This window comes from Chrysemys picta, chromosome 7 (assembly GCF_011386835.1).
Source record: "Chrysemys picta bellii isolate R12L10 chromosome 7, ASM1138683v2, whole genome shotgun sequence".
Classification (NCBI taxonomy): domain Eukaryota; kingdom Metazoa; phylum Chordata; order Testudines; family Emydidae; genus Chrysemys; species Chrysemys picta.
In genome coordinates, this window is record NC_088797.1 from 69,968,626 (window position 1) to 69,990,290 (window position 21,665).

General features: G+C 41.3%; 1 protein-coding gene across 2 annotated transcripts in view; it reads left to right on the forward strand.

Moving 5' to 3' along the window:
- ANXA11 (annexin A11) overlaps nt 1–21,665 on the forward strand; it is a 137,943-nt gene that overhangs the window by 28,496 nt on the left and 87,782 nt on the right. The window contains exons 1-2 of one of the 2 annotated variants that reach the window (XM_065553388.1): nt 1,050–1,105; nt 8,160–8,392. The gene's annotated coding sequence lies outside the window, so the exon portion shown is untranslated. Of the gene's footprint in view, nt 1–1,049; nt 1,106–8,159; nt 8,393–21,665 lie in introns of those variants that run through there. The other variant, XM_065553387.1, reaches the window with a different exon arrangement.

Sequence of the window (21,665 nt, forward strand, 5' to 3'; positions counted from 1 at the left end):
ATAATAGAAAGAGGTTGGTGGGGCAGGGAGGTGGGTTGCTTCAGGACTCAGTCCTTGCCCTGAAGAACTTTGGGAAGGAAAGCCAGCAGTGGTAAAATACAGTGCAAACCGAGAACAGAACAGGGAGTGCCATGTGGCCGTTATCGCTGAAATGTGTCACAGAACAGGTGGGCTTCCAGAGTATGTTAAGGAAGAGTGTGGGGAGATTACTTGAACATGTTATTTGGGAATTATGGGTGTAGCTTCTTGGTGAAGTCAGTCCTGCTTACGCAAGCAGAGAGTAGAAACAATTTAAAGAAATTTCCACAACATTATTCTTCCCCCACACACCCCATGCTCTGTTTAAAAACACACATGCACAAACCCTGACAAGAAAAAGTAGGGTAGAAGAGGGGGGCATGGGGCAAAGATATTCATACTTGCCCTCATAGACTTTAAGGCCGGAAGGGACCATGATGATCATTTAGTCTGATCTCCTGCAGGCCACAGAACCTCACCCACCCACTCCTGTATTAGACCCCTAACCTCTGGCCAAGTTACTGAAGTTCTTAAATCGTGGTTTAAGGACTTGAAGTTACAGAGAATTGACCATTTACTCTAATTTAAACGAGCAAGTGACTTGTACTCCCTGCTGCAGAAGAAGGCAAAAATACCCCAGGGTCTCTGCCAATCTGATCTGGAGGGAAATTTCTTCCAACCCTACCCTTTCTAAAGTCAGATTAGTTTCTGCAGAGGTGTCTGGAAATGGTGACTCTGTGATGCCTTTTGACTTTTCCCACCGGTCTGGGATTTAGAAACAGGGTGGGGAAATTCTAAGTTATATTGTTAAAGCTGAGAAGCACCACAATAGTGTGTGTTAGTTTCATATGCAAGCTTCAGCAATCTGGTATTTCTATACCCATGTTATCAAAAAAACATAACCTAGTATTTGTCTGACTGATTCTGTTATTTAATGTTTGTATGTTGGCTCATAAGGGTTCATGGCACTTTACCCAGTGAGTAAAGTACTCAATCTCCTGCATAGGTTACTTCCACAATGAGACAGGACAGGACCCTAGGTGAGAGAACAGCAAGGAGGAGAGCAGCTAGAACACACAAGAGAGAGGTTTGTTTGGATGGCACAATATGAATCATAATAGTTGGTCCCATTTATATATTACAGTTTTAATCCTGCTTGATAGTTTAAAGAGAATTAGGGGATTGTTTTACTGTCCAGCTGGGCCCTAAATGAAAACCATGCGTTTCTAAAGGCTGATAATGTGATCTCTTCCCTTCACTTCCTGTTCTAAACCTTACCCTGTGCTGTTGCTGAAATCCCTGACCTTCCCCTATCTCTGAACTGTTCTGTGTACTGAGATTGGACGCACACATAGGTTTTCCTTTCCCTACCCTAAGGACTTTGTTGATAAAATGGTTACACTTTGCTTAATTCTTCCCTTTCCTGGGCAACTTTCCCTGTTCCTGGCAGCTGTGGTTCTTTGTCCCAGCTGCTTTAGGAGGTAGTGTTCTCCTCACTTGTCTGGGTGCATCTCATGGGAGAAGGAGAATAACTTTTTTCTCATCCAACACAAGCCTTATAAAAATCCACATGGTATGATCTCTTCATGCTCTAATCCCTTTAAATCTGTGAGATCCAGGGGTTCAGAACCCTCTCTTACCCATCTGCTCAGGAGTCTTCCTGCAGCTATCCTAGAACAGAGAGGCAGGTCTTTCTCCTATTTCCACCCTGCTCTGGGCTTTCATTATCTACAATACCCTAATAATTGACTGCAAGACCCTAAAATTACTCTGGTGTGAAAGGACTGTTGAGATTTTTGTGCCAGACACTACGAAGCCCCAGTTCTAAAAGCAAACACATGTGTGATTAGTCCCATTGAATGGAATGCTCAGTGCTCATGGAACTACTCTTGACTCGAGCATAACTGTTTGCAGGATCGGGGCCTTATTGGGAATTTAAATGCTCACTTATTAAGGGTTAAGTCCTCCATTGACTTCAGTGGGAGCAGAGTTGGGCCAATGCTCAAAATCCCACCCCAAATCCCTATGGCTTTCCTATGACTTGTTGCCCTCACTTTCTCTCTCATTCAGTAATACTTAAAATTATAAATAGATAGATGCTTTGTTTTCACAAAGAAAGTTACAAAAAGATAAAGGACTTAATGTTCACTCCCTCTGCTTTTTGTGATTCCAGGACAGACTCTCATGAATCAAAATAAATTACATTGTAGTATTGGCTAGTATTTTCTCTCGTTTTATTCCACAATAGACTTCTTAACATGCATTCCCTGGTGCTTAATTCCCTCCAGCCCCACCCCCAGCATATCCTATTTCCACATGAGGACTGTAAAAGGGCTGTCTCCAGGGGAGATCTACTATTTCACTAGGCCTCTCCTGGCTCGAGCTATAAGCAGATTTCACAAGATAAAACTGTATTTGAAACAATCTGGAATTGCATTCCTAAATACCGTGAGCCCAGTCCTGCAGCCCTTACCTGGTCTTTTGACTCAGTGAAATCAGTGGAAGTCTTGCTTAATTTGCATGCATGATTTGGTCTTATAAATGCTAGTGTTTTATAATACAGTCTTCTTTATCGAGCTTTTATATAGCTAACTCCCATTGGTATCGCATATCAAAAGTCTGGTTTGCACTGCTGTTGCCCGTGTATGTTTTCCCCAAATTTCCTGATTAAAAAGACTTAAAAACAGAGTTGCTTAACTCTTCCATTTCTGAGAGTTTAATTAGAAGTGAGAATCTAATGTGACACAGATAGTAAGTAAATGCTTTTTAAAACTACTATTACTACTCCAATTGCAGAAGTTCAGTGATAAACTTCAAACAGCTGTAAAATAAAACAGAATACAATAATGGGGAAGTTTAAGCTCAGGATTTAAACTAATTTCACATGCAAGGAATAGTGAGAGCTAACACTTAGCAAACATTTTTCTGTTTTTTAAATCCTTAGAATATAGATAAACTTCTGACTTGGCACATGTAGAATGGAAATAAATAACGTTATTGAGGCACTATAGAAGAAGGAGTAAAAAGCAAGTTAACAAAATTTACAGATCATACTAAATTTGGAGTAAGTTGCAAATACCATGGAGGGCTGAGAAATAAAAGATCTGCTGCAATTAGTAGTATGAGCAGGGAATAATAAAATGATATTTGATATGGATAATAGCAACTACAACAGCTGCGGGGGTGAATCTGAAAGGCAAGTATTCTATGGGAAGGAGAAGCTTAGAAATCTGAAAAGACACTGTGGGTAATATAAGACTGCAGACTAGATTTTAATTTGCCAAGCATTAAGATATCAAAAAAGGCCAATACAATTTTGGGCTGTGTGTGTAGATGTGTTATACTAATGGAGGAAGGACTTAACATGACTTGGGTGTGACCACAAGTTGCATACAACAATGGTTCTCAATCCGGGGTACACGTATCCCTGGGGGTACACAGAGGTCTTCCAAGGAGTACATCAACTCATCTAGCTATTTGCCTAGTTTTGCAACAGGCTACGTAAAAAGCACTAGTGAAGTCAATACAAACTAAAATTTCATACAGACAGTGTTTTGTTTATACTGTTTTACATACTATATACTGAAATGTAAGTACAACACTTATATTCTAATTGATTTATTTTATAATTATATGGTAAAAAGAGAAAATAAGCAATTTTTCAGTAACAGTGTACTGGGACACTTTTGTATCTTTGTCTGCTTTTAAGCAAGTAGTTTTTTAGTGAGGTGAAACTTGGGGTACACAAGACAAATCAGACTCCTGAAAGGGGTACAGTAGTCTGGAAAGGTTGAGAGCCACTGGCATACTATATTCAATTTGGGGCACCTAATTGCCAGAAGAATAGAGGTAAGCTAGAGGGTGTCCAGAGAAGAGCATCAAAGTGAGTAGAACACTAGAGGGATTGTCTTCTGAGAAAAGATTAAAGGCCCATTACTGCAGATGTTCTTGGGTGCACAATTCCCCCTGAAGTCACTGGGAGAGTCTCATATAAAATACCAGCAGGTTCAAGCCCTGAAACGGCTAAATAAATATGTATGTCTTGATTAAGCAATAACTAAAGTGCAGAAGGTTCATGGTAACAGCCTGCAAATATTTGAAGAGTGTAAACATCAATGAGAGAGGGCATTGTTTAGGGCAGCATAATGAAGAATAATGGGAAGCAATTAAGAAAGGGAAAGATTTTACTCTAAATATCAAGCTACACTGACAGTGAACTTGATATTAGGTTGTGGAAGTGGTGGAACTTCCTTCCTGGACACATCATTTGACTGGCTGTAGCACATGAAAATATACAACAGGGAACAATCTTGCACTGGCAAGGAGTAGGACTAGATGATTTAGAATGTTTTTCCCCATCTCTAACTTCTGTAATTGTGTTGTCTTTCCTGGTGAGAGCCCTTTGATAGAAAGAGAGAATTCCACTGGTGTGGTATATTTCCTTATTCCATAGCAAGGACAGAAAGTTAACCATACAGTCAGTACTGCACAAACCTTGGCAAATGAAGCCCTCTGCCTTGAACAAATAGCACACAAGCAATGGCAGTACTTGGTGTAAAATGGTAATGAAGACCCCATGGCACATTGTTCTACAGCTTCTCTGCTGAGATGACTAACTTTTGCCAGAGAGACTCAGACCAGTCCCCAGCAAACATCTATCAGCTCATCTCTTTCACATCACCGAACTGCTGTCAGGCAAAAAACAGATGTAGGAGTCTACGCTGAGCACCGCATAGGCAGCCTCTGCAGCCTCACAGAGTCCCATTCATGGATCCATCTGCCTGGAGCCATTGCAGGATCAGAGCTGAGATCAATGTGTGCCTGACAGCTGTTTGGTGGGGTGTGAGACGGGTTCGTGGTCCATGCCAAAGCTGGATTTACACTCGGGGCCTAGAGATGGAAGGTTCCATATCCGATGGCCAGTCCAATCTCCACTCAAGCAAGAATTGTTGGAATTCCTATTTTTCCCTCTTTTTGAATTAAGCTCCCACATGATGAGCTCGGAGCACACTGTAATTCAGAACCATGTCTTGCTTCCCATGAAGCTTTGCCTAAACTCACCCTTCCTGGCTGTAGAACGCCCATAAATGTGTGCCTTGCAGTTTCTCATTCCCTCGCAGAATAGATCTTGCTCCTAGTTTATCGTGCAGTAAAGAACACACTATGAGAGAATACCCTTTGACCTAATTTACTGAGTAGCTGATATTCACTGCTTGCCAAATATCCAGGTCTTCAGCTGCCTATAAATGAAGGGTTTTTTATCTCCTCCTGGTGTTCTTTCATAGGTACTGCATGTATTTTCTTTCACAAAGGGCCTAAAATTTAGCTTCAGTTAATAAGGTTTTTCATTTTGGGCATGATCCTGCCTTTCTGGTGCACTCATATTCCACTGGTTTTACTGAGAATTTTGGCTCATCTGATCCTGGTGCTGCATGGTGATCCAGTGTCCCATCACAGAGCCTTTAGATATGTGTGAAACTCTGCTTATCGCACAAAAGGACACATGGAGAATTTCAGATTGTTCTTTGTCAACTCTTGGATGCTCCCCAATGTGATCAGAGGGAGCAGTGCTAATGTGCTCCCAGAGCCCAAACATTTACCCTTCAAACAGTGATTCCAGCACCTGCTGCCCCAACAGATGTGAGTTCTGGCCCAGATCATAAACTGGTGTAATTCAGTCTGACTCTACTGACTTCCGTGATGCTAAGCTGATCTATTGAGAAACTGGGCCTCTGATATCTACGGTGGTTCACTGCACTGCTGCCAGACTTCTCAGTTAGCCCAATGGGCTTTAAAAAAACCCACATTCTGATAGGAATAGATACCAAATACTTGTTTCTCATTGCTATTTTTCTTACCACTTCTAGTGATCCACTGGCTATTAGTACATTTCACGCAATGGCCTCACTTTTCGAGACTTGTAGGCTACATTGCTAAAAAGGTCACGTTAAAGAATAGCTTATTAAGTAAACTCTTTTGAAGAAATCAGTTTGTTACTTGGAAAATGCTGGTTCTACATTGTCAGCAAAACAACTGAGAAATTAGACTGTTAAATCATGGGCATGTTTAAGCTCTAAATTACCAAGAACACTTCAGAAAATTGACTTACATGATCTTCCTAAGCAAATGAAAGCACAGAGCTAAGGAAACTGAGTAATTTCCTTCTCTCTGTGATATTTCTTTTTTAAAATAGCTTTGTATAAAATCTGGCTAGTGGTAATGCTAAATAGGTTATCACTTGGAATAATTTCAAATGAGAAAATGGCAACCCAGATAGTTTTCCTATGGGCTAAAATAGTGGTGTATTTTTTCCCCCTCCTTATAAATGTGGTAGAAACTCTTGCCAATCTTTTTTCTGATTTAAACTGCTATAGCTCTGAAGTCCCTTCTTAGGAATTAACTACCTAAAGAATACTATAGTTAGCATGAAATCCTGCAGATTCGTACAGTGTTGCATATGCTTTTATTGTATACAGTGTTAGGATTTTGTAGTTCCAACTAGGTAGCATTCAGCAAATGTTTCAGAGGTTTCTTATGGGACATTTCACTCAGGATCCCCAATTCAGACCTAGTGCAAGTGATTGGAATGTTATTATTTGTAGAGGAGTTGTGCATAGAAGCACCAACTGAGATTAGGGTCCCATTGTGCTAGACGCTATACAGACTTGTAGGCTACCCCTGCCCCAAACAGTTTCCCATCTAAATTGACAAGGATGGAGGAAGAGCAGAGGATGAATTAACTACTAGACTAAGGTCACACAGCAGGGAAGTGGCAGGACCTGGATCTAGAACCTAGATCCCCTGAATCCCAGTCTAGTGCCATCCACTAGACCATGCTGCTTCTCAGTTGACTTCAATGGAAACGCAGGTGCTTACACTAGGTCTGAATATAGCCCCCAAGTCACCAACTTTGAGGGATGCCGTGAATTTACTGTGGTGTAACTGAGATCAGAGTTCGGCTGCTTGCCTGTAAAATGATTGAGGCCAAAACCCCAGCCACAGACACTCCAAACCTAGAAATCTGCAATCCAAATCTGAAGCTCGAAGTGACCAATGTTTTCAAATTTAGTGTTTGCATTCAGCCCCTTTCAGCTGTGAACTCAGGTCCGGTTCTTAGTCTCATTAGAGATCAGTACGTTTGATTCACCAGGCTCCCAGTTTACACTGAGTAACTCTACAGGAGTAGCAGAGTGGTGAATCAGGCCCAGTGTTTTCTTCTCATCTACGCATATCAGGTGCCAGCATGAATTCCTAACTCCATTCATATAACTGTGTCTTTGAAAAAGCTCATTGTGTCATGTACAAAACAGGAAACGTGTGATGGTGTGAGCCCCAAAGGAAGCTCTAGAGCTAAATATCCTGCACACATCCATCTGAAACTCGTCAATGGAATCAAAACATACAAGTTGCCTATGGAAGTTTAGACCTTTCCTTGCATGCATCATACTGGTTTAAAAAGAAAAGCTTCTATATAAAAGCAGAGCAGCAAATAACAGCATGCAAGCAACTACTACCTGAGGGCGTTTAAAAAGGAAATAAACAGATCAAAACAAAAAAGACAGACAACATCATAGGCCAGTTAACTTTCTTTCTGCAAATGAACTGGCTTTTTCAGTGAATTGTGAATTAGGTTAGGTCCATCTGTGTCTTTTTCCTTTTAATTTTCATCTGTCTGTATACTGGCAAATAGGACAACTGTCCCAAAAGGATCTGAGTGACATAAACACCAGGGAGAGAGAGAGGACTAGTTCAGAGCAATTCAAACTGGGTGAACGAGGAGCAAAGAGAAGAAACCGAACAATGCTAGACTCAATGCTTGAAATTTCCCAGCACTGCGTGCTTCTAGATGATGCATAAATAGAATGAGAGAAAGGACCTTTAGAGGTCATTTAGTCCATCCTCCTGTGCATCTCTGACAGGTGTTTGACCAATCTGTTCTTAAAAACAATGACAGGGATTCTGCAACCTCGGTTGGAAGCCTATTCTAGTACTTAATTATTCAAATGGTTCGAAAATTGTTCCTAGTATCCAACCACTGGGCCTGATTCACTACTGTCTTATGCCTGTGTGACTTATACCAGCACACAGTGAGTGTAGAAATGCTACCACATCAAAATACATGTTATGCTTTATCTGCACAGGTGCGAAGGGAAGAGCCGAGCCAAAGCCAGTTGAAGTCAATGAAAGTGTTTCCACTGAATTCACTGATTTCTGGATCAGGCCCTAGATGTCATCACAAGGTACAAGGCAGAGGAAAATCAGACTTTGTGTTGTAAAGTGGTGGTAGCCCATCATCTGTGTTTCAATCCAGACTGGACAAGACACTGAATAACGGAGGGCATGGAGTGAGTAATGGACTAGAAACCATAAGCAGGTAAGAAGAGCCACTGAAATCTTGTAAGAAATTCTGTCAAATTCTTGATTTTTATTGTGCTGGAATTCCGTGGGAAATCTGTAGTTTGGAACTCCAAAGCCAAGCTCCAGTCATCATTTGAGTTCTATCATTAGTCATTCTTCTTAAATGGACTGGAAATAGAGAGAGAAACCTCTTAAAACTTGGAAATCCCACATAACCCAACTATAAATCCCACTAGTTAGACAGCAATGTGCTAAATATTCAAAGAGAGACTGATAATCATATATTCCTTTGATAGACTTGGATTTGTGCATGGGTTTCTTTCTGCATCTACCTGCGGGAAGAATATTTCTGGAGCCTTTCAATTAAACATGGGGATGATGGTGCTAAGTGAAACACCAAAAGCTTCAGCGTTGCAGTTTATCTTTAAGCATCTAAAAGTTTGAACGCTGATCCAAAATAGCCAGACTTGCAAAAACTGGGCTGGAAACATGTGTGTGTGTTTGTGTGTGCACTTGTGTGTTTGTGTTATGTACTTGTTTCCATTGAAGCTCATATTATGTTTTGTAACTTCATTTTGTGGTCCTGACACAGACCAGGAAGAGAAGAGCTGCTCTTGTTGAAGAGGGAAACGGTGAACAGATATTTTTAGACTCTCAGAGGTTTGGTTCCAGCTTGGTTTCAGTTTAGAGTTGGCTCTTACTTGATCAGAATTGGTCTGTCCATTGCTACGGTGGTTTTAATACAGAAACACAGTGAATCATTTAGAGTATGATCCCAGAATCTCTGCACAGGCAAATTTCCCAGTGAAGTCAATGTGAGTTTAGCCTGTATAATGACATGAGAACTGTAGAGCAAAATGTCTTTAGGTGCAGCGAACACCTTCCATATTAGGATCACAATGTGCTTTGCAAACATCAATGAACTAAGCCTCACAACAGCCTGTGAGGTGGTTTAACTGAATTGTAGCTGTTGGACAAGATCAAATTACATCCGGAAAGAACCCAAATGACTCTTGGGTGTGTGTTGGCCAACTGAGAGAAGAGCCCTTAAGCTATATGGCATAATTATCTAAAATGGGTATAAGTGATTATTCTCTCAGTTATTTTAATGTTGTGCCCCTAGATATAATTTACCAATTGAATTCTGCAGTCTCCTTGAAGTGATTGGATGGCTGATATTACCCCATGGTTTGTTACTCTATTAAATACTATGATGTGACATTATTCACAAACCTTTTTTGCTATTACTGCCATGGTAGTGGCACAGTAGGGACACAACTGGTGTTGTTTTAAACCTTTATTAATAATCATTTGTCTAGAACTACACTAGATAGTTAAAGGACTCCCTCTGTTGGCAGATCCATGCATAACTGCAAAATTAATAAATCCCATTTGTGTGTCTTCTTCGTGCTTCTACTTTGACTTTGTCTAATAACAGTAATTTAGTTAACGCTGCTAAGATCTAAAATAACCGACTGCAGACTGCAATTAACTAATTCTAAAGATTCAGACTCCTCAATCCAATAAGCTGATATATTTACCTTAGTCACAAATGTTTTATCTTTTACTTTTTACCCGAGTACTTTTTGTTGTTTTGTTCCATGCTCTATGCATAGGGATGAAGACAGTTGTCAATCCTGGGTCATCTCCTGACAGGGCTGAGGGGTCATATGCTTGGGTGCTGAACTATCCTGTTTTTAAAAAGCAGTAAAGAAATCTAAGGGGAAATGAATTTCACCATCTGGTGGGTTTTTCAGAAGTTCTTTGTTTCTCCTTAGTTCCAAATGGCCACATGACCCCACCCCTGGATGTATGTGTCTGTGTATACACACACACACTCCTCTCCAGACTCTGACAGTTGTGATCCTGAACATACTGTTGAACTTACAAACCAGACTCAACCTCAGACAAGATGTCCTAGGGAGACAGATTTTCCTTTACTTGTTCCCTATCCCCTTCTGCTCCTGCTTTTGGAGCAGACAGTTTTTTCAAAGCAAGACAAAGCAAAGAGCAAACTATCAATATGCAAGCAGGGTCCCTCACTGCTCCTTAATTAAACAGAAACTTCTTAATATTTTTCTAGCAGAATCCATGTAACAGTTTTAGCTAGAGCTGTGCTTTTCAAAAATTGTCACCCTTATATATATATAGATCTGTAGTATATAAAGTAAGTGTGTGTGTGTGTGTGTGTGTGTGTGTGTGTGTGTGTGTGTGTGTGTATAATTACATCCTCCTAAGCATTCATTTAATTTGAAAATGTTAGGAGCCTAGTGCTTATTAAAACTGCTAGACGAAAAGGATTGCAAAGCTGGTGGAAGTGTTTATTTATAACAGGTACAGATCTAGCCCAGGCAGCAGTAGCGTAAGCTTCCCCCTCACTACCATACCAATACATGCTAACCTTGAGCCGGAGCCACTTTGCTGTGTCTGACAAGGAGGCCTTCTGAGACTAGATTTCAGAGTGGTAGCCCTGTTAGTCTGTATCAGCAAAAACAACGAGGAGTCCTTGTGGCACCTTAGAGACTTACAAATTTATTTGGGCATAAGCTTTTGTGGGCTAAAACCCACTTTATCAGATGCATGGAGTGGAAAATACAGTAGGAAGATGTATACATACACAGTACATGAAAAGATGGAAGTTGCCTTACCAAGTGGGGGGTCAGTTCTAATGTGACAATTCAATTAAAGTGGGATATTATCAACAGAAGGAAAAATCACTTTTGTAGTGGTGATCAGGGTGGCCCATTTCAAACAGTTGACAAGAAGGTGTGAGTAAGAGTAGGGTGAAATTATCATGGGGAAATTTGTTTTTCATTTTTGTAGTGACCCATCCACTCCCAGTCTTTATTCACAGGGGCGGCCCTAGGCACCAGCTAAACAAGCAGGTGCCTAGGGCGGCATAATATATGGGGCGACATAATGCTGGAGCCCCAGCTCAAACCTCAAGCAGCGTCCTGGGCTGGATCCTGACCGCCCCGGGGGTGGTAACCAGCCTGTTGTTCTGCCGCCGGGTGCGGCAGGGCAGGGAGCCGGCTAAGTGGGGAGTGTGTCCCCACCACTCTCTCGGTGGCAGCGGCCACCTCCCCTCAGGTGGGAGCCAGTAGCGCGGCCCTGCCCCGCTGCAGAGGACAGACCGCTCCTCCTTGGCTTGTCCCCGCCACTGCAAGCCAAGGAGCAGCCCGTCCTCTGCAGCTGGGACAGGGCCGCGCTACCGGCTCCCACCTGGGAGGGGCGAGTGACCTGGCAGAGAGGGGTAGCATCTGTCTAGCAAGCCCAGCACCTCTTCCTTGGCTCCTCCAGCCCCAGAGCTCTCTCCATTACATGCCCCTCGGGTACCCAGCTGGGTGGCCTCAGGGTGCTGGTGCCTGGAGTCTCCTTCTGCCTCCCCCCCTGCAGGGGGCGAGCGACCTGGCAGAAAGGGGCAGCATCTGTCTGGCAAGCCCAGCACCTCTTCCTTGGCTCCTCCAGCCCCAGAGCTCTCTCCATTGCATGCCCCTCGGGCTCCCAACTGGGCGGCCTCAGCGCTGGGAAAACGCCAGCAGGGCTGGGTCCAGTGTGTATCCGAGCTTGTGGGGAGCTCTCTCGCCCCAATGACTAGCGCCTTACCTACGGCAAGTACAGTAGTGCAATAGGAGGGTGATGTGAAAAATATCATGTCACGTTGTGACATGGTCACTCAAATCACGATTACGTGTGTGTACTGTGCTGCCCTATTGGCACCATTCGCGCTAATTTCTGTTTCGCGTCGGTGCCAGTGGTTATAGGGCTAAAATGCCAGGACAAAAATGAAAACGACTTTCCGGTGCTGCTTACCGGCAACAAAGAGAGAAACGGCAAAAAGAATTAGAAAAACTCTCTCTTCAAAAAAGTATTGTAAAAAAGTCGACAATCAAGGAGAAAGCTCTAAGCAATGCATTGAAGGTAATTATTCATCAACTGAAAGACCGATGGAACCAAAGATGACCTTTTATCAACTGATAAAGATGAACAACAATCTGATCAAAGATTATCTTCACTAACTGATAAAGACTAACAATCACAATCCATCCAAAGATTTACTACTTCAGCTGAAGAGTCCAGAAATGAAGAACTGTTATCCAAATCTAAAACTGAAGAACAATTATTGGAAGGTGGAGAGACTGACATAGGATCGGATCCAAGTACATGGCCGACAATAATTACTGATACAATGCAAATTATTATTGTGAAAAAGGTCCTTCAAAACTAGATCCTACATTTGAATATCCATTTAATGAGTCGAATCATCGATTTATGCCATCCAGTATGAAGAAAAAAATGAAAAATGGGGAACAAATTAATAGATCAGGGCTAGTGTATTCACAGACCAAAGATGTAGTTTTTTGTTTTTGCTGCAAACTGTTCTGTAACTCAGACATTCTTCTGGCAACTGCAGGTTTTAATGACTGGCGAAATTTACATCAGCATTTGAAAGAATATGAAACATCAAAAAATCATTTACGCTCATTGACAAATTGGATTGAGCTGTCAAACAGATTATGTTCCGGTACAACAATCGATGCGGTACAGCAACGTCAACTAAATTCAGAACTTCGACGTTGGCAAGCGGTGTTGGAACGTTTATTGGCAATCATTAATTTCCTAGCCAAACAGTGCCTCTCATTCCGTGGATCCTCGGATATTTTATATGAGAATAACAATGGAAATTGGTTGAGTTATTGGCAAAATTTGATAATGTTATGGCTGAGCATATATGAAGAGTGAAAGATGGAGAGATTCACACCCATTATTTGGGTAAAAATACACAAAATGAGATAATAGAATTAATTTCTAATGGAGTGCGTAATGAAATTTTATTGAATTTGAAACATGCCAAATATTACTCAATTATAGTTGATTGTACTCAAGATCTGAGCAAAACCGAGCAAATGTCAATAGTTTTACGATTTCTGAAAATTGATGAAAATGCAGAAGTGAACATTTGTGAACACTTTCTAGAATTTATACCAGTGAACAAAACTACTGGGAAAGCCCTCACAGATGTAATTCTACAGAGACTGGAACACTATGGAATACCTTTTAGAAAATATGTGCGGCCAAGGGTACGATAACGGCTCAAACATGCGAGGACGACATACAGGTGTACAGCAAAGAATATTGAATTTAAACAATCGAGCTTTTTTTCATTCCTTGTCATGCGCATTCACTCAATCTGGTTGTCAGTGATGCTGCCAAATCATGTAAAGATGCCGTTTCATATTTTACCACAGTGCAAGCAATTTACAACTTTTTTAGTGCTTCCACACACCGTTGGGCAGTCTTGAAGAAGCATTTTGAACAAAAACTCACTCTTAAACCTCTGAATCAAACTATATGGGAAAGCAGGATACGCTATTAGACCATCCTGATATTCATCAGGAGAGATTTACGATGCACTATTCAAAATAAGCCAGGACTAGTCGTATGATCCTTCATTTTGACATGAAGCTGAAACATTGGCTCAGAAAATGATGCAGTTTCAATTTTCATGTTGCACGGTTATTTGGCACAATATTCTGAATCAAATTAATTTGACCAGCAAAGTTATGCAGAACATAATCATAGACATATCCGAGGCAAAGACGATTTTGAATAAAATGCTGGAATATTTAAAAAAATACCGTTCAGATGAAGGATTTGAAGAAACTGTCAAAGAAGCAACAATAGCAGAGGATCTTGATTTTGAACCAACATTTGCACCTCAACAATTCATTCATCCTCGGAAAAAAACAAGACAGTTTTGTTATGAGGCTCATGATGATCCTATTCTCGATCCAAACGAAAGGTTTAAAGTTGAATGTTTCTATTGTATTTTGGATGTAGCTATAACTTCCATTGAAGAAAGATTTTGTCAGTTGCATGGTCATTGTGAAACTTTTGAATTTTTATACGATATTGGAAATATTAAAAATCAGTTTTCCAAAGAAGACCTCATGAAGCAGTGCCAAGACCTACATTTAGCGCTCAGTACTGATAACGCTGCTGACATTGATGCATAGAACTGTATGATGAATTAATAGCTTTATCTGAGCTAATAAGTCCTAAAACTTCTCCTCTAAAAGTATTAGAATTTATAGCAAGAAATGATTTTTTCACTCCAAACACTGCTATAGCATTACGCAGTCTTTTAACATTACCAGTATCAGTGGCTTCTGGTGAGCGCAGTTTCTCAAAACTGAAATTACTAAAAAATTATTTGAGGTCCACTATGTCTCAAAATCATATGTCAGGACTGGCATTAATTTCAATTGAAAGTACTATTGCAAAAAGTACTTTAGATTTCACTGACTTATTAAAAGACTGCGCAAGAATAAAAACCAGAAAAAGTCAGTTCATATAAATTCTTTTAATTTATGAGAAACTGGAAGACACTAACGTTTTTCATTACAGTGTATAGTTGAACTCAAATTGTTTGTAATTGTGTTTTTGTTAAAATTAAATGTTAAAATTACACTAGTAGGAAATTGTTTTATTTCACTAACTACAAATTCTGTTTTCATTTTATTTTTAATTTTAAACAGTCAAAACAAAACTGCAAAGTGCAAATATGTGTAAAAGCCAAAAAAAAAAAAAAAGCAGGGAGGGGCAGCCAAAATTTTTTTTGCTTGGGGTAGCAAAAAACCTAGAGCCGACACTGTTTATTCAGGCCTAATTTGATGGTGTCCAGTTTGCAAATTAATTCCAGTTCTGCAGTTTCTCATTGGAGTCTGTTTTTGAAGTTTTTTTGTTGAAGAATTGCCACTTTTAAGTCTGTTATTGAGTGTCCAGGGAAGTTGAAGTGTTCTCCGACTGGTTTTTGAATGTTATAATTCTTGACATCTGATTTGTGTTCATTTATTCTTTTGCGTAGAGACTGACCAGTTTGGCCAATGTACAGAGGGGCATTGCTGGCACATGATGGCATATATCACATTGGTAGATGTGCCGGTGAATGAGCCTGATGGTGTGACTGATGTGGTTAGGTCCTATGATGATGTCCCTTGAATAGATATGTGGACAGAGTTGGCAACGGGGTTTGTTGCAGGGATAGGTTAATGGATTAGTGTTTTTGTTCTGTGGTGTGTAGTTGCTGGTGAGTATTTGCTTCAAGTGGGGGGCTGTCTGTAAGCAAGGACTGGTCTGTCTCCCAAGGTCTGTGAGAGTGAGGGATCGTCCTTCAGGATAGGTTGTAGATCCTTGATGATGTGCTGGAAAAGTTTTAGTTGGGGGCTGAAGGTGACAGCTAGTGGCGTTCTGTTACTTTCTTTGTTGGGCCTGTCCTGTAGAAGGTGACTTCTGGGTACCCTTCTGGCTCTGTCAATCTGTTTCTTCACTTCAGCAGGTGGGTATTATAGTTTTAAGAATGCTTGATAGAGATCCTGTAGGTGTTTGTCTCTGTCTGAGGGATTGGAGCAAATGCGGTTGTATGTTAGAGCTTGGCTGTAGACAATGGATTGTGTGATGTGGTCTGGATGAAAGCGGGAGGCATGTAGGTAAGTATTATCAGGGATACTGTTCCTGATGGCTTGTAGTCCATCTTTGTGTGGAATGTTGGTGAAGAGGGCTTCTACATCCATAGTGGCTAGGATGGTGTTTTCTGGAAGACCACCAATGGACTGTAGTTTCCTCAGGAAATCAGTGGTATCTCGAAGATAGCTGGGAGTGCTGGTAGCGTAGGGCCTGAGAAGAGAGTCTACATAGCCAGACAATGCTGCTGTCAGGGTGCCAATGCCTGAGATGATGGGGCGTCCAGGATCCCAGGTTTATGGATCTTGGGTAGCAGATAGACTACCCCAGGTTGGGATTCTAGGGGTGTCTCTGTGGGAGTGGATGGGTCACTACCAAAACTAAAATCTAATTTCCCCATGCTAAATTCACCCCACTGTTACTCACACCTTCTTGTCAACTGTTTGAAATGGACCATCCTGATTACCACTACAAAAGTGATTTTCCCTCCTGTTGTTGATAGCCCACTTTAATTGAATTGTCTCGTTAGCACTGACCCCCCCCACTTGATAAGGCAAATCCCATCTTTTCATGTACTGTGTATATATATCTTTCTACTGTATTTTCCACTCCATGCATCTGATGAAGTGGGTTTTAGCCCACGAAAGCTTATGCCCAAATAAATTTGTTAGTGTCTAAGGTTGTTTTTGTTTTTTCTTCTGAGACTAGTTTTTGTGGATGCTGGGAACTATTCTGAGAACCACCAAACTCATTTCACAGAGGCCCTAATAGAAATATATCATGTTATACTAGCACTTATCTATAGGATTTTCATCAGTAGATCTCAAAGCTCTTGACAAAGGAGGTCAGTATCATTATCTCCATTTTACAGATGGGGACACTGAGATACAGAGAGCTTAAGTGATTTGCCCAAAGGACACCAAGCAGGCCAGTGGAAGAGCTTGGACTGGAACCCAGATTTCCTATCCAGGATACACAGCATTGTACAAGCTATGCCTCTGTCAGGAATCCTAATATCCAATGCAGAGAGAGTAAGAGGATTTCTATACTCAGAAAGTGACCTGAGAGCCAAAGAGCCCTTCTCCAGTATGTATGCAGGCTTTAGAGTTGGGCTGAAGGCTGAAATATAGAAAAGCTTGTTGTGTTTGAGGCCATTTGTAACTTTCCAGAATTGGCTGAGGATGATGGGGAATAAGGCAGAGGTGAATTCTTAGGCTAGGTCCACATTACAGCTTATGCTGGCTTAATTTATGTCACTCAGGGGTGTAAATAACGCATCCATTGGAGTGACATAAGTTACACCACTATAAGCACTTGTGTGTACAGCGCTATGTTGGCGGGAGAGCTTCTCCTGCTGACGTAGTTTCTGTCGCTTGCGGGGGCGGGGGGAGTTTATGCTGATGAGAGAGCTCTCTCCCATTGGCATAGAACGTCTTCAGCACATGCTCTGCAGCAGTGCAGCTGTATTGGTACACTGAGCTGCTATAGCGCTGTACGTATAGACGTGGCCTTAGGCAAGTGTAAATTCTCATTGCATCTGATTTGACTGTCTCTTTGTATTGCACATTCTGCCCTGGCTCTTTGCGCAAAACTCCTTAATGTCAAAGGAAACTCTGCATGAGTCGTGAGTGTAGGATGTACAAGAGAAACCCATGCTGCAATCTGCAGCTCACAGAGGAGGGCAAAATTTTGCCTTACATTTGGAGATTATGCACTTGAATAAATCAATACCTCTGACCACCAGGGGGCTCCCTACTTCTTCAGTTCCGTTATTGCAGTACATTTATTATTGTAACAAACTAACCAGCTCAACTGTTTGTTAGGGGAATTCCTTAATTTTAGATCCAGATTTACCTCCTTTCCATAGATAACTGCTGCTGTCTCTTCCTCTCATTACTATCAACAGTGACAGCAGAAATGCTGACTTATTAAATCGAGACTGAAGAAATTTGTTTATTCCAATACCACAGAAATTGATTCTGGATCATTTCAAACTTTCTGCCCTCTGATGTTTCTTAGGAGTTCTGTTTTGGGGACTTTATCTCACATTTGAGCTCCGGCAGAACATAAAGATATAGGTAAAAAGGGGTTTACTTATAAACAAAAGTAAAAGGGGGTTTCAGATACGCATGTTATCAGTTATTTTTAGTAATGCCAGAGAAAGGGACTTTTTGGTCCATAAGATGAACTATATTTATTTGCATTGCAGTAGAAACCAGGCGCCCCACTATTCCAGGTGCTGCATGTGCTGTGATGTACACAGAGGGTGCATTTAACACTGCAGCTGGAAGCAGGCTTCCTAATGTGAGTAGACAGACAGTTGCTAGCTCTGTGCTAAATTAGCTGCTAAAATTAGCTATGGAACCAGGACTAGCATGGGCAGTGGCTTGGGCTAGCTGCCTGCATATGTACCCGGATGGGTTTGTACTCAGACGGCTAACCCAAGTTGCTGCCTGGGCTATCACAAGCTACCACACTACTTCTAGTGTGGTAGCTTGGGCAGAGCAAGCGTGCGTCTGTCTCCCCAAGCTAGGAAGCATGCTTACAGCTGCAGTGTAGAGAGACAGCTGCTGTCCTAAACAGTTTATAATCTTAATAGACAAGCCACAAGAAGGATGGAGGAAAGGAAGCATTATCCCTATTCTGAGGCAAAGATTAAGTGACATGCCCACGGTCACACAGGAGGCTGATGGCAGAGGTGGGAATAGAACACAGATTTCCTGTGTCAAGTTTCTTAATCACAGTTTATTAAAATATATAGATAGATCAACAGATTCAGGAAGAGGATAATACATCATCCACTTTGTCCTTTTTACCTAATTTAGCAGCAAACACTTCTTGGACAAGAAACAAAAGGATGAAAGGTTTCAGAGTAGCAGCCATGTTAGTCTGTATCCGCAAAAAGAACAGGAGTACTTGTGGCACCTTAGAGACTAACAAATTTATTAGAGCATAAGCTTTCGTGGACTACAGCCCACTTCTTCGGATGCATATGCTCTAATAAATTTGTGAGTCTCTAAGGTGCCACAAGTACTCCTGTTTTTTTAAAAGGATGAAAGTGACTCCTTTTGTACTAGAACAAGATTGAAAGAAATTCCTTTTAGGATGCACTAAAGTATATTTCTGCCTCTAAAATCTGCTGCATCGGTGGGTAAAGAGGACACAGTGTTAAAGAACAGTCATTCACTGCTCATTAAAACTCATGATAGGTTGTGGCTCAGCACTTCACTTTGCACCATGTCGCATGCTACCGCCTTGGTTTCCAGCTTCCAGCAAACTCACTTTTATCACTAATACCAAAGACACCTTGTTAAGGTGTGACTGGCTTTCCATCTGTGCCCCAAGAGAATTTTCAGCATTTCAGGAAGCAACTGTTGTAACTGGATCACCCAACAGAATTCCTCTGATGAGGTTTTTAAAGTTATTCTCTGCTTTCAAGAAAAAAAGACACTATGGGGTGCCATGTTTGTTGCGTCTCAGTAATTCCATAATGAGTTCACTCAGCTTACAAATGATAGTGACTTTTTTTGGCCAGCTCTACAACTCCCACCCTGGTACCTGAAAGTCAACTTGGGCTCTTTCCAGTTCACACAACATTGCCAGGAAAACAACTTCTGTGATCAGACCCATAGTTAGCATTTCTGCAGGTGGTGCTACAACCACAATGGAATCCAGCTCCCTCTCCCACAGCTATCTAGGGTCTGATGTGCTAACCACAGTTAAAAAGTACTGAAACTTATTTTTGTCAGGACAATAAGCACGTATGATTGATTCAGAATCCACACACAGGGAGAAAATCTGTTCAGTAAGAAGGTGCTATTTTTACAGTCATCTTTCTGACCTTAACTGTACCTTTAAAAACTTGTCGCTTTACTCCTCTGCTACTAAAACACAGCAACCAAGACCAATAGCAAAAGGATGAAGAATTTATTCCCCTCTTTCACCAGTCTTGGTTTTCTGACACCTATTATATCTTCTGTTATCTGAGCACAAACTAATGGGAATTGCTTCCTCTGCTGACTGACCCCAATGCTTTTATCTGCTTTACTATTGCTAGCACAAAGATCTTCCAAGATACAATCCAGCTTCTGACCTGTAGATGGAGTATGCAAGTTCCCAACAACATAATATGCTTGGAATGTTCAACCAGAGTTTCCTCACTAGGAAAATCAGCTCCTGTACAAACACAATTTAGAGTCCCATTAGGAGCTGATGTGATATTAATGTGTAAACCCTGTTGGAATCCTAAGTTTAAACACAACCAGCTGCCAGGTTTATTCTGATTGTGAAGTTATGCTCCCCAGCTTGTGAGTTAACTGATCAAGGTTGTGTTGTATTACGACCTAACTTTCTACCAACCTGCCCCAGAGGCACAGGAGCGATTTATGCTGTGCATTACCAGGTCTAGAACAGAGCCTGGTGGATATGTGTAACAACTGTCACTAGACCATCACTCAGCCTGTTAACACTTGTCTAAGGGCATGTCTATACCACACAGCTTTTAGCGACAAAGCTGTGTCGACACTCTTTTTCGGTACTTTGTTGGCACTTTTGACGACAAAATACGTCCAGCCCCATGAGTGGCGTTAGCTTTGTCGGCAGGAAGCTGTATTCACACTGCCACTTGCCTCCGCAAAACTTTTGTCTTTTGTGGGGGGAGGGGAGGGCTTTTTTAAGTACCCGTTAAAGACAAAAGTTTTGTCGACAACTTTGCAGTGTAGACAAGCCCTTGGGGTATGGCTGCACTAGACTCAATTGATTGCCAACATGAAGTACTTACATAACATGTTTGTATAGGCTAATGTGGACACTCCCCACATGTTGGATCTAGGTTTTTTAACAAGAGGTAAACAAAAGTCTGACAAAGACAAGTCCTTATACTCATGCAAACTAGAGCAAAAGGAGCAGACTCTGAAAGTGCCTTATAAGTACTGAAGTACAATAGGTACATAAAGTAACAACAGTACGGCCCTATGGACACATGATACAATCAGTGAATCTAGCTATTTTCACTTTAAAGCTTTACGTCTACACTTAAAAGTTTTACCAGTATAGCTATATTGGTTAGGAGTGTGACTTCGCTTTTTACCAGAATAGTTATACCAGTAAAATAACTAGTGTACATGCAGTTATATCAGACTAAAGGTGCCTTGTATTGGTATAACTTATTCCCCTTTCCCTATGGGAATAATCTATACTGGTATAAGCACTTTCATACCTGTATAAAAGCTGTACTACTTTAACTAGAAATTATGTACCATAACTTCTGTTTGTAGACAAGCCCTTAGATATTTCCATTGTATCTTTCCCCCCTGGTGATGGTTGTCATTCAGTGATTGTCCTGTGCCAGGATAGAAGGACAGATTGTTATCAAGTAGGTAGAGTTGAGTAGAGAAACTCAGGGGTGATCTGCCACTGACTCAATGAGGAAACTTTCTACCTGGTTCTAAACTGGTTTAAACCATTTAGAGCTTCAGTGAAGATCTGGTTTAAGGCAGCCTGATTTGTTTTTCATGAACTGGCTTCAAGTCCTAGTGTATATATATACACACATGGGTATTTAAAATTGGTTTAGTAAAAATGAGCCATGCTGCATTAAACCATCTAAATCCAGGCCTACACTTTGTCTCCCACCAGTTTTAAAATTGATTGAGCTTAACTAGGCTCAATGGCTTTAAGTCTCTTCAGCTCTGTGCCTCAGACATGAAGTAATGGCTCTAACGCACCTTGTGATTCTCAACTAAGATTTTTTCTAGAACAGTGTTTCCCAAACTTGGGACGCCGCTTGTGTAGGGAAAGCCCCTGGCGGGCTGGGCCGGGCCGGT